Source organism: Filicampus tigris, chromosome 20 (genome assembly GCF_054856515.1).
Source record: "Filicampus tigris isolate MCC_2025a chromosome 20, RoL_Ftig_1.0, whole genome shotgun sequence".
Lineage (NCBI taxonomy): Eukaryota > Metazoa > Chordata > Actinopteri > Syngnathiformes > Syngnathidae > Filicampus > Filicampus tigris.
This window is the reverse complement of record NC_141236.1, coordinates 5557214-5569353: the sequence shown is the minus strand read 5'-3', so window position 1 is coordinate 5569353 and position 12140 is coordinate 5557214. Positions and strand designations below refer to the sequence as shown.

The window sequence follows — 12140 nt, the reverse complement described above, 5'->3', positions numbered from 1 at the left end:
GATGTCAAAATAACGGGGACACCCCCCCCCAATATCAACGGCCGTGTGTTTATTTTCTTGTGGTTGGACTCAACATTAGCTATAAGATTGGAGAACAGATGCCGGGTTAAAATCATTCGAGGCAAATTCGTTCACTGAGTGACACATGTCCGTTCGCAGGGAATGAATCACTCGAAACAGATCATTTTCTGTGTGACATGTCATTCTTTGCAGCATACTAATCACTCAGTGCAGTCAGTGGGTGCGGTCATTCACTGACTAATACAGAACATGTCATCATTTCGCAGTAAACAAATCAAGAGTGACATTTAGTGAAGTCTCTCCCTCGCTCGTTTTTGCGTCAGTGGTTATTCGCCAAAGATTCACGATTGAATGTCCACAGCAGAAGTGCTTTTCAGCACTCCCTGTAAGGACTCTATATGGTCGGGCTGCTGTTTGGTGCAGATAGGTACAAAAGAATGGGAATCATTCTGGGATCTAGTTGATCCTCTGGACAACATTTTTTCCATTTTTGCTTTTCATACAGAACCCAGAAAAGCGTCACAGTAATGTAGAAAATATTTCTTGGACCATGACAATTGCTACAAATACAACAGGGCGGGAGATGTCAGTCTCAAGTGCCAGAAATCACACCCATATCCCGCCTTTCCGGCATTCCCTCATACGCATGGTAGACTGTTCCGCCTCTGTTACGGCTCGGGTACAACCCAACCCATTCAGAAGTTCATACCAACTAGCAACTGGAAAAATCATTTTAAAAGTAGTCCAGTCTGTTCTTTTGCTTTTTCATTTCTGCACTGGTGGCTGTGGGACAACCCCCCACCCCCTAATAAAAATATAAATAGAGAAATAAAAAAACAGGCACATGGCTCACCTTATAAAGATGGCTGGCAAACTCATCTGATGGCTACTTTTAAGAAACGGGACGTCAAAAGTGCCAAATCCACACTGTACATTGTCTCCATCCTTGCTTTGAGGGCTTTCCCTCAAAAGACAAATTGGACCAGACTTGTTTCCCCCCAAGAGCAATAACAGTGCTAAATTCACACAATGACACAAACGGCTAAACTAGCATTAGCTTGTCTGTCAAATAATTACTGTATGTGTTGTCTTTAACATGTTCCTTTTCCTAAATTGTCTTGACTGTTATTTTTTTCCCCAACCTGTCCTGTACTTGTCTGCAAGACAAGTTTGCCTTTGGAACAATAAAGTACAAGTGCATCGAACTGAATTTAACTTGTGCTCCCAAAACACTTCTACTTAGCTTTGGCCTTTGACATAAACGAACATTTCTAAGAATTTTCATTCTATTCAATTCCCGATTTGTTGGTCTACCCACGCTGGACTTCAGTCTACTGTATATGTGATGCATGTTTCTGCTGCCCCCTAACGGCCCAAAATACCATTGTAGCATTGTTCAGCATACCAATGACCTCAGGATTGTCACTTGGGTGTGTTGTATTTCGACACTAGAGCGAGAGTAGTATGTCTACCACACATGGTATGAAAACTGGCATTGCAAGAATAACAACCCCACCCTCACTTTGAATTCTCATCAAGGTAAGTTGCCACTCCCAGGTTTTTACAATTAAAACGAGGCCGTCAACTACACTTTCTAGATTTGTCTTCTTAGAGCCTGAAAAGACATAAATGAAAAAAAAAAAAAAAGATTAATTAATCAGTGTAATCTCACCATACTTTCATCACCAGACACATAAGAATATCAAATTAGAATTTATTACATTAGATAAATGATAACAAAATAATACAAATGAAAACACGTGTATCCCTTAAAAGAAAGCAAACCAGCACCAAAGGATTAAACTATCCCCTCTTAAGACAATTGAACACATCTATAACATATCCAAAAACAAATTATTTTATGGTTAGCGGTACAACAAGAAACACTCACATTAGAACTAAAAAAAAAAACTTACAGTATTGTTTTAAATGCCAGACTAGATCCCCTAAAGCACAAATCTTTCGTTAGTCATCAAATTTGAGGCACCATTTTACACAAGTAATTGTTGCGCAATCATTTTTGTGCAACACAACATCGATTAGCATACGTAGTATATTTAACATAAATGAATCACCGTGTCTGCATTCAATTTGCCTGTCTTGTGTTTTTCCACAAAAAAATGAAACTGTCAAAAATAGGAAACAAAAACAACAAGCTCTCTTCCAAAAATAGCCATGAATGAATCTTTGCAGTTTCCTGGGAGTGTATGCAGAGGAGTAACCACTGCTATAAAATGTTAATTATGCTCTTTCAAAAATATGTTTGGATTGCTTAATTGTTTAGTGTAAAATCCATTTCGCCATCAAGAATAAGGATGTAGATGACTTTGGATGGTTTCAGGATGTTTAGTGATTTTACATCTTAGCTAGCACTACCCCAATTGAGAATTATATAAAACAACTTACTCTCAGTCAAACTGCTTAAGAGCCACCACACTTCACACGAATGTCTGCTTTTCCTGCCACGCATTTTTTATTTTCCTAATTCACAAAGTGACACAAATCTATTAGTGTTGTTTGGTTTTGTTAGCCCACAACCAACTGAAGCGACAACAACATGAATATTTCCCCGCTTGGGCTCAAGCGATAGCACATTTTGCTGCAGTTTTACAATCCAAATCTGCCCACAATGTGTTTTGATGGAACATATGATTTGACGTGACATTCGATTTTAAAGTGTTTTCTGCCATTTTAAATGAAAGGCCTGACATGGTGAAGTCAGTACAGCAAGCTGAAGCTGCCCCGTAACCTGCCTCCCTCTCTGTGTCCATTTGTCCATTTGCGACAAAGCCAACAGTGGAAAACTGGATTTCATTGTAAAGGAATGTTCCGTGTTAATTTGTCCTCATTTCTGCCTCTTGAAAACCGGTGCCGATTTAAACAACGTTGGGGGTTAGTGTAAAGGAGCGTTGTAAGCAGCGGCTTAGTGGGTTGCGTGGGCCGATCTTTCCAGAGTACTTTTAGGCATGCTTTTATGGTCCCTCCATTGTGTATAGTTTGGGTCTGTAAATTGGCAAGAGAATTGAAGCAAGTTAAATACATGCGTAGGTCACCTTATGGAGGAAAAAGTTGGATTTTATGAGATAACTTACCTTTGCCATCAACCTGTTATAAAGATAAAGAAGAACAATAAATGCACAATGACTGTATTGTGTGTTACCATGCACACGGCCACGAGACCCACCTTACTAGCGAGAGCTTTGTTTGTCTACGTTCAATTACAATAGAACCGCTAAAGTCAAACAACCAAGAATGCCCCCTTGAACTTTTACTTTGATAAAAGGGCTGAAAAGTGGTTCCGAATCTTTTTTTTTTTTTTTTTTGTGCTTTATTGTTTCACGCTTCCTTAAAGTGGAAATCAACCCAAACATACTTTTTTCAAGAACATGTTCTATGCAGGCCCACTAGTTGAAACAAGGCGTTCTGATAAAAATTGCATTTGCGGAATAAGAGTTAATCCACTCGTTTGTAGCCATCTCTGGGGGCGGCCATTTTGTCTTCTGTCGACTGAAAAGGACATCACAACTACTCAGGGCTAAGGTAACGACCAATCACGACTCAGCTTTAGAAAACAGGCGAGCTGTGATTGGTCCTTCCCTGAGCCCTGGGTAGTTGTGATGTCATTTTCAGTCAACAGAAATGACAAAATGGCCGCCCCCTGAGATGGCTAAAAATGGGTGGATTTTGCTGCTTAACTCACACACAAACGCACTATTAATCAGAATGCCGTGTTTCAGCTAGTGGGCCTGCTGGGAACATATTCTTGAAAAAAATATGTTTGTGTTGATTTTCCCCTTTAACAACCTTCTAAACTATTTCCATCAACTCTTCTTCAAGTGATATTTCTGAACCAAACGTCCATTTGAAACTAACTGGCTTGTCTGGTAGCGATCTGATCTAACACACTAAGTTCAAATGGAATGCATATCATCCTGTGTCTTTGCTCAAGTCTATCAGATGCCCTTTTCTGAAACCAATCAGAAACAATGAATGTTCTTTTTTCATATCGCCACGGAAACTCCCTTTGTGTTAGCAAGCATGAAACACTGAGGAAAAAAATCTGTGTAGCCTATGCTTTAAGTATTTCCTGTTTGCACCTTTTTACTATTGTCAGTGATGCCACTGAAATAAGTAATACGGTTTTTCATTCCATCTTGAACAATGCCACCTAAAAACCACTGCGTACTCTGACTGTATGAATGTGATTCCCGGTATAGCATTGAACATGAGAAAGCGAGACTTAAGACACAAGCGGGAAGTAAGAGCAAATAAAGTTTCCAAAACAACTCTTTATCTACATGGAAATCATTTTTAGATCTCATTCCTGGACTCAGAGCGGCAGGTGGTTTTACTTCCTGCAGCAAGATGAAGATCTACGTTTTCTCAGTTGCCGTCTTCATAAAGTCCATTGCACACTGCAACGCATCCTGTTGAGCCAATTGATCTCTTGCCAGAATGGATAAAAATGACTGTTGGCTGATTTGGTTACCACCTGCTTCATAGTAACTTCACATAGTCGCGAGCTTTCATTCGGGGCATCTCCAGTATGGACTCCCTGTGTGTTGCATCACTTGACCACACACATCCACAATGATAGTCCTCATAAGGATCACACGTTTTATAGATATTGAAATGCTGATTTGCAATTTTGAGTTGAGTCTTTGTCATTGTCAGTCTGGAATGATGTTCGCAACTGGTTATGAACCAAAAGCAATGTTTGTTTCCTAAATGTTTAAACTCTGTTTTTAATCAGTTCCACGTTTCTTGTAAAGTATTTCACAGTTCGTTGTGAATTGCCACCATCTACTAAACAGCTTCTGTAACTTTTTGTTATTTACAATCTATATCATCTATTCACAAAAAAAACAGCAAACAAGGTAAAAAAAAGAAAAAAGAAAAAAGGAAAAGCCAAATAGGAGTGCTGCCAACTTATAGAAATCCACTTCCAGAACAATTTGTCTTAATTTCCACGTTCTTAACATTGTCAAGAACATTACAGGATTACTGGCAGTTCATGGCTCAGACCAGCTCATTGTAGTTCACATTTTCCTGAAGTGTATGTATGTGTGACATATTAAATTATTGCTGCGTTTGGTATTTAATTATTATGACTTCTGCTGACACCAGTAAGTAAGAAAGTTAGTCAGTACTATAATGGCCGTCTTACTTTGTCACAGATAACGGGCAATGTCGTACTTACCGCTTCGAAGTTGGAAAGTTCTGTCATTGAGGATGTCCGTGCATCTATTCCACTCATCTCTTTGAGGCTCCTAAAAGAATTCCACTTCACAGGGCTCCCTACAGGCACTACCGAAAGGATGTTCCCCTATAAAATTTAAACTATTGATATATACTGGATGTGAATCTATCATGTCAACCATTTAGGTAATGAACTAATGCACAATACAAATTGAAAGTACCTGTATCACAAGGCACCACTGTATTTTACGTGTGTTTAAATGTTGAGCATCGTATGTCACTTATCATTTTAGTACGTTTCCAGCAATTCATCTTTAATTTCTCTCAATGTAATTCAAATGAACACTAATTAATCCTAGGTCGCTGATTGAGTATTGGCCCTCCTCCGGTCTGACATCGATTCCTGCTCAGTGTCAGAATCTGAGTTTGCCCTAACCACTTTTGGTGACCAGTTCAGGGTGTAGTCGTTTTGCCCAACGTCAGCTGGGATAGACTCCAGCGTCTCCTCGCGACCGTGTACAGGATAAGCGGTGTTTTCGCATCGCAGTTTGAAAGTCAAAAGTCACATTTTGTGTCTCAATGAAAAAAATTGAAACGAACGGGCTGAGATAGGCATTCCCTCCGAGGGACGGAACGGTCGGGACAGACGTCTATTTTGGGGATGGAGGACGGAGGTCGAGGAGTTGTATTATTTTTTTGATTTTGTTTTTTTTTACACGGACTAAGCAAGGACAGAAGTGGGTTTTCGTCCGTCGCTGTAATCGTCCCTATCCGGGTCAAGTACCGAGCGACGTGTTATGTTCGGTTGTTTTAATAAGAAAGACCACTGTTCTGTTCTGCGATACCACGGAGCCGCCTTTATTCCTGCCCGCAACAACTCGCCAATGTGCGTTCCCTGCAGTAACATTGTCCTCACATAGTCTGCCCTCTAGTGGTTCAACGCCCATTTCACTGACGCCTGCCAGAAACACGACCGGCCTGTTTTGCGTGTGTAATCCGAGATAAGGTATGGGCCTTAGGAAAAGGGTGGATAGCAATTCTGTTTTGTTAACATTTATTACATACCTTATCCCTTTGTCCTTGTCTGGGACATCCCTAGAACGTAAAAACCTCTTCAAAATGTCATTCATTTTCATGCCTTGCGCTTTAAAAGGAAGAGGACAGACAGGTCGGAGGATGATTATTTTTATGAATAAGAAGGGAGGGACGATGACGGAAGGGTGCCCAGGTTGAGGACGGAGGACGGACGGGAAAGATAGGACAAAGTGCCCATCTTTGCGAATGTGAATTTATGTGGTAAAATGCAGAGCTGCCAAATGTTATGGAAATTCCTGAACGTTAACTCGTTACACGTGTGAGACGTCATGATTGTTCCAAATATTTAAACCAAAAAAAATCGTCAGAGCGGACGGCGCTTTTAGATATCCCTTTGCTCCCTCTGTGCAGGATTCGGGAGGCCGATCGATGAAGAGAGTCGGGGTTAGGGTTAAAGCTTGTCTGCGCCTAACTGAAGCACATTAACGCGCCGTATGTACTGTATAAAGTGGCGATGGTCAATGTGCTGTGCAATTGAAATCAGTCGTCACGGCTACTGCCAACCTTCTTCATCAATGCACGAGCCGCTAATCACACTGTGGCTCGTGCCAGCTGGCGACGTCACTTGCTCCGTGCAGGGCCCTAGCTAGTCTCTCGAGGCCCGAAGTAAAACAAAATTAACGTGCTCCCATTTCACCACCCTCTCCCAATGCATTTTAATTCATTTAGGCTAATATTTACCACTAAATATTTTTTAATGTTAATGTTTCTCATCAACTAAAAAGTGTGAATTTGCACATTTCCCTGATCTAGATAAAGTCCTCAAAATCGTACTTGAGGATTATTATCTGACACGTAATTCATCTCAATTTTTGTTGTAATTGTTGACAACATGAATCAATATTTTAATAGTTTAAGATTTCAACTCTTTCCTCCTATTATTATATTGCAAGCTAAAAAGCTAGTCACTCAAGTGGAGTTTAGATTTGTTTGAAATTTCTCACTGAAAATGTTTTAGACAATAACATACAGTTGCCACTGTGCACAAAGTGAATTTAATAAATAAAAACTATTGATGATATTAAAAAGGAAACCAATTTGTTGTTTGTCATTATGTGAAATATGAAAATCTAAAAAAAAAAAAAATCTGAATACAGGATTATTCTAAAGAATTTTCAGTAGGATACTTGAATGCTGAAATATTTGACAGCTGCAGCCCTATATGATGTAGATAAAGTGCATTCCCATTCACATTCAACTTTCCCGTGATATTGTCAGATTTGTGTTGTTCAATAAAACTCTTGTCCCTGGGATTAACATAGAAAAAAAAATGCTCCTAAAAATGACTAAATTGCTCCTCAAATTAAGTCATTGATTAGCCAAATAGCGCCTCAAAAGTTATTTCAAGCATGTTTTGCAGAAAATGTCATGCTTGAATTCGCATGCCAAATTAGGCCGGTTCCCAGTTGCAATTCCAGACTGACAATTTGGTCGCTTAAAGGGTGCTGCTTCATGAATGGAATTTAGAGTGACACGTGAGAGGAGGAGGAAGAACGAGTCAGTTCATACCGTTGTGGCTCCTTTGCTCACGTCGTACGCTTTGCCGGAGCCCCTGAGGATGGCGACAAACAAAGTTAGCGCTTGTTCCAAGGGTGTGACAGTATGTGTGTGTGTGCGCATGCGTGTAAGTGTACATGTGTGTCCGGGGACAAAGGTGCATGCAGTCCTCTATTTACATTGAGGTGGCTCATTCAGATTGTGTGGACACTGTCATTCAAAAAGTTAACATAATTTGTAGATCATTTTTGTCTTTCTATAATGTAACAAAACAGCAAAGTCTTAAAGAGGAAGTCAACCCAAACATATTTTTTTCAAGAATATGTTCCCAGCAGGCCCACTAGTTGAAACACGGCATTGGGATTAATTTTGCGTTTGTGGAATATAAATTAAGTAGCAAATGCACTCCTTTTTAGCCATCTCTGGGGGCGGCCATTTTGTCTTCTGTCGACTGAAAATGACATCACAACTGCTCACAATGATCACGGCTGACCTGTTTTCTGAATCTGAGTCGTGATTGGTCGTTGTGAGCAGTTGTGATGTCATTTTCAGTCGACAGAAGACAAAATGGCTGCCCCCAGAGATGGCCGAAAACGACTGGATTAACACTTATTCCACAAACAAAATATTTATCATATTTATATTTATTGGGCTCGCATAGAACATATTCTTGAAAACAAAATGTTTGCATTGACTTTCCCTTTCACTTAAATTTGAGTTAGAAGAGATGCCACTAGCCCCACTATAAGGCACTAAACCCATGAAATCTGTCAGAACCAATTGACAAAGTACATACTGTAATGTGTGTTCTGCTGGTATACATATGAATATGTGTACACATACATACATACAAATATATATATACACATACATTTTTAAAATGCTATTAAGCCTAAATGTATGAGAACCCCAAAAAGTCATTTTAGCACTGTATGAATGCACAACCTATATAGCACATGTCTATTTAAAAAAAAGTAACAAAAATAGTAATAATAATGGTAATCATTAGAAATACATCATCACTGTTGGGCAGAAACCCCCAATTTCCAAATTTGGTCAATTTCATATTTTTTGACAAATCGATATTTATCGGTCTGTCCTCACTTGTTATTTTCACAAATTTATCTGACTAAAATGTTGAAAATGGCTTGCTTTTTGCCGATGCCATGTTAACTCACTCACTGCCAGACATTTTCAGACCCTCTTGTACCCTAACGTTTGAAAGAATTTGAAAAAAATATGAATAACTTCCTGGGATTGAATGGCTGGACTGCGAAAAGTAAAATTTGCCAATGGCAGTGAATGAGTTAATGTGTCAACAAACGTGCCGTATTTTTGTTTCCTGGAGATGGAAGGATTCTACCAGAAACCAGCAATATCGTTTTCTTCTATAACTTTCTTTTCTGAATGGCTGGTTAAAGTCGCTTGCTTCTACTATTCATAGTGAGGTTTGGAACTAATCGCCTTCAGTTAAAACAATCATCTCCCAAACTATAGTACTACGTTTGTTTATTTCATACAATAATCATGGTTCCTTGTCCCGTGAAGGACTGCAAATGATATTCTCACTTTCATCAATTGTTTTTGTAATTAGTTTGTTGAACCATGAACTCTTATATATTTATCGTAATGACTCCGCCTCAGTGATGTGAAATATAATGCACATTAGTGGTCTTGTGAACAAATCAAATCTATTACCTCACAGTCATTTTTATGAATTAGCTAACAACTAAAATGATCCGCATCTATCACTCCAGTCCCATTGCGGTTTTGTTCTTTTGAGTGACAAACAACTCGAAGAATGCACCCAGCAGCGGATAAGAGTGCATTTTCATCGCCTCAGTCCGACCGGGCCTCTGTCACTGGTATGTTTGGCAGTGGTGGTGGGTGTGGCAACTCTGATGCATAGATTAGGTGTGTTCCAAAATATGTGAATACGATTGTGTCATTTGTCCACGGGTAAAGGCGTTGCTTTATTGATCCACGTTGTTTCGTTTAGCGCTTTTTATACTTAAAGACTTTTAAACCCCTAATCATGCCTGCTTCCTCCTTTTTGGAACAGGCAACACCTTTCCACAAAATTCACCAATCAAGTCTGACAAGTCTTAAGTTTTGTCACTGGAAGGAGTTGAATAGCTATGCTGGTTTCACATTTTAGAATGGAAATAATGAATCAGATGTATAGTTTCTATTTTTTGGGGTTGAAATTGTTCATACATGAAGCAACCAGCAAATATGTGGCCGTCCGTGTATGAAGGCTCACCATTGACGATTTGACTTACTTCTGACAGTCATTGCAGAGGGCGACCAGACTAATGGCGAGGATGAGGAAGATGATGAGGGAGACGATGCCCACCTCGGCAGACGAAAAAGACGACACCATATCGAACACTGGAATCGGGGCCATTTTGGAGGTGCTCTGTGATGCAACCAAACAGAAATGATCCACCACCAATTGAGAAAATGATCCGACGAGGTCAAACGTCACATAAATTAAGTGTCACATGTACGATGCATATCACTTACCAGTGCGTGCTGCTTGACTCACTGCTGTGTGTCACCAACTGCTGCCGCTCATTCAGCTCTCGTCACAATATTCTGCGCCGCGACAAACAGGTACTTGCAGGAGGGATTGATTTTCATTGGTGTCCTGCCTGCCTTGAAGGAGGTGCTCACCAGCTGATAACCAGCCTATTGTGCTCATGCTCAACCTGAGAGCAACACCTGTGCACCCGCAACATACCTGCAGCATGCGCATTCCAATCGCTGTTGTTCCACTGGCATTTAAATAGTGCGATAACTTCTGCCATTCGCATATCATTAAATATACAAGACAGAAGTATGAGTGGAAGTACTGTCTTATAGTTTACATGACTTGTACACGCAATTGCAATCAAATTCACAGTAACGCCGGAAATTGTTAGTTGATTGCGGCCGGCGTAATTATCACTCCCAACTCTCACTCAGCTATGTAGTGATACCTGTGCGTGTTCTTGTGCTGTGCGGCGTTGTTGACCTAGTATGTAGAAACGCTGTAATCATAAACTACAACAGCACACGGTAGCGCACAGACCTCCGCCAAGGCAAAATAATCCAAAGAATGTCTGTTTGATTGTGAAAGTGTGAGGCCATTCATATCCTGTAGTCGAAGTGACATCTGCTGGCTCTGGTTGGTCATTGCCATAACACCGCTAGCTAATTGAATGTAGCCTACCACTGCTAGTTAGAACAAATTGTAATCCATAACAGGTGGTTGGGATAGGGGGTGGGTCGTTTTTCAATCCCGTTATGGAAGAAACAAATTGCAGTAAATATGAGCACATTCTTAGCCGACCTTTTGGTGGCCCTAACTGCCGCCGTCGCAGTGGATAACGCTAAAGCTAGTTAACGGCCAGCCAACTACACATTCTCACTCATTTCCAGTTTGCTCTGCAGGCACGGCCCACCTTTGAAAGGCACACGCATTCAAAATCACAGATAACATTACCATGTAGAGTGTGAGGATGGCAACCCCAAGTGGACACAAAATAACGCCCACACCTCACATGCATATACTGGATGTTAGAATTACAGCTTATGCATGATGCTTTTACAATAAAATAAAATAGATTCTAACTTACTACTTCATAATCCAGTGACAAGGAAAGTTATATTGGTTCAAATGATCTCAAAAACAAATTAAATATTACATTAAAATAACTTTTCAATCCTGCTGTCCTTTTCCACCTATTTCACATAATATGCTTTGATTTATATGCCCAATAAAAACAACCAAAGACTACTTACATCAATCTTACATCAATAATGTACACATTCCTTTAGTGATGTAAGATTTGACTCCTAACCAGAATCCTCAGCATTGTTCATTTGTAATGTCATAGGATAGGATAATGAGCCTCTTATTGGTACAGACACACCCTTGCATGTTTGAGGTGCGCCAAGGTAAAGTTAGAGGAAAAGGTCAACAATGAAATGGATTCTACTTTCATGGGGTAACGTTGGCTATTTACTAAATCTGACTGGGAGATCATATTTTGGGACAGCTAGTTCGTTCATTGTTGCATTAATCTCCACGCACCAGGATGTAGACAGCAGATTAACAAATAGACAAAGTGCCCACACAGTATTAAACAGTGAAGTTTTGTTTGCTCTGACAATGACTGCGTGTGACGCTAGTTGTCAGAGCAGGCAAAATAGGCAAATGCTAAGGGCGCTGTGGCCTCCAGGGGGCACCACAAAAATCTGAAAAAATAAAATGTTTTTTATATATATATATATATATATATATATATATATATATATATATATATATATAACATTTAATTGCA

General features: G+C 39.9%; 1 long non-coding RNA gene across 2 annotated transcripts; it reads right to left on the bottom strand.

The window, feature by feature from the left end:
• Positions 1 to 1715: 1715 nt before the first annotated feature.
• On the bottom strand, positions 1716 to 10908 carry LOC147127976 (uncharacterized). 2 transcript variants are annotated; one of them, XR_015083758.1, is made up of 5 exons: positions 10339 to 10908; positions 10095 to 10231; positions 7825 to 7867; positions 3114 to 5347; positions 1716 to 3024 (listed from the first exon to the last, which is right to left on the bottom strand). It is a non-coding gene; the product is annotated as an uncharacterized LOC147127976 (long non-coding RNA). The 2 variants fall into 2 exon arrangements; XR_015083757.1 differs by having other exon boundaries at positions 3114 to 3126; positions 10339 to 10570.
• Positions 10909 to 12140: the final 1232 nt, after the last annotated feature.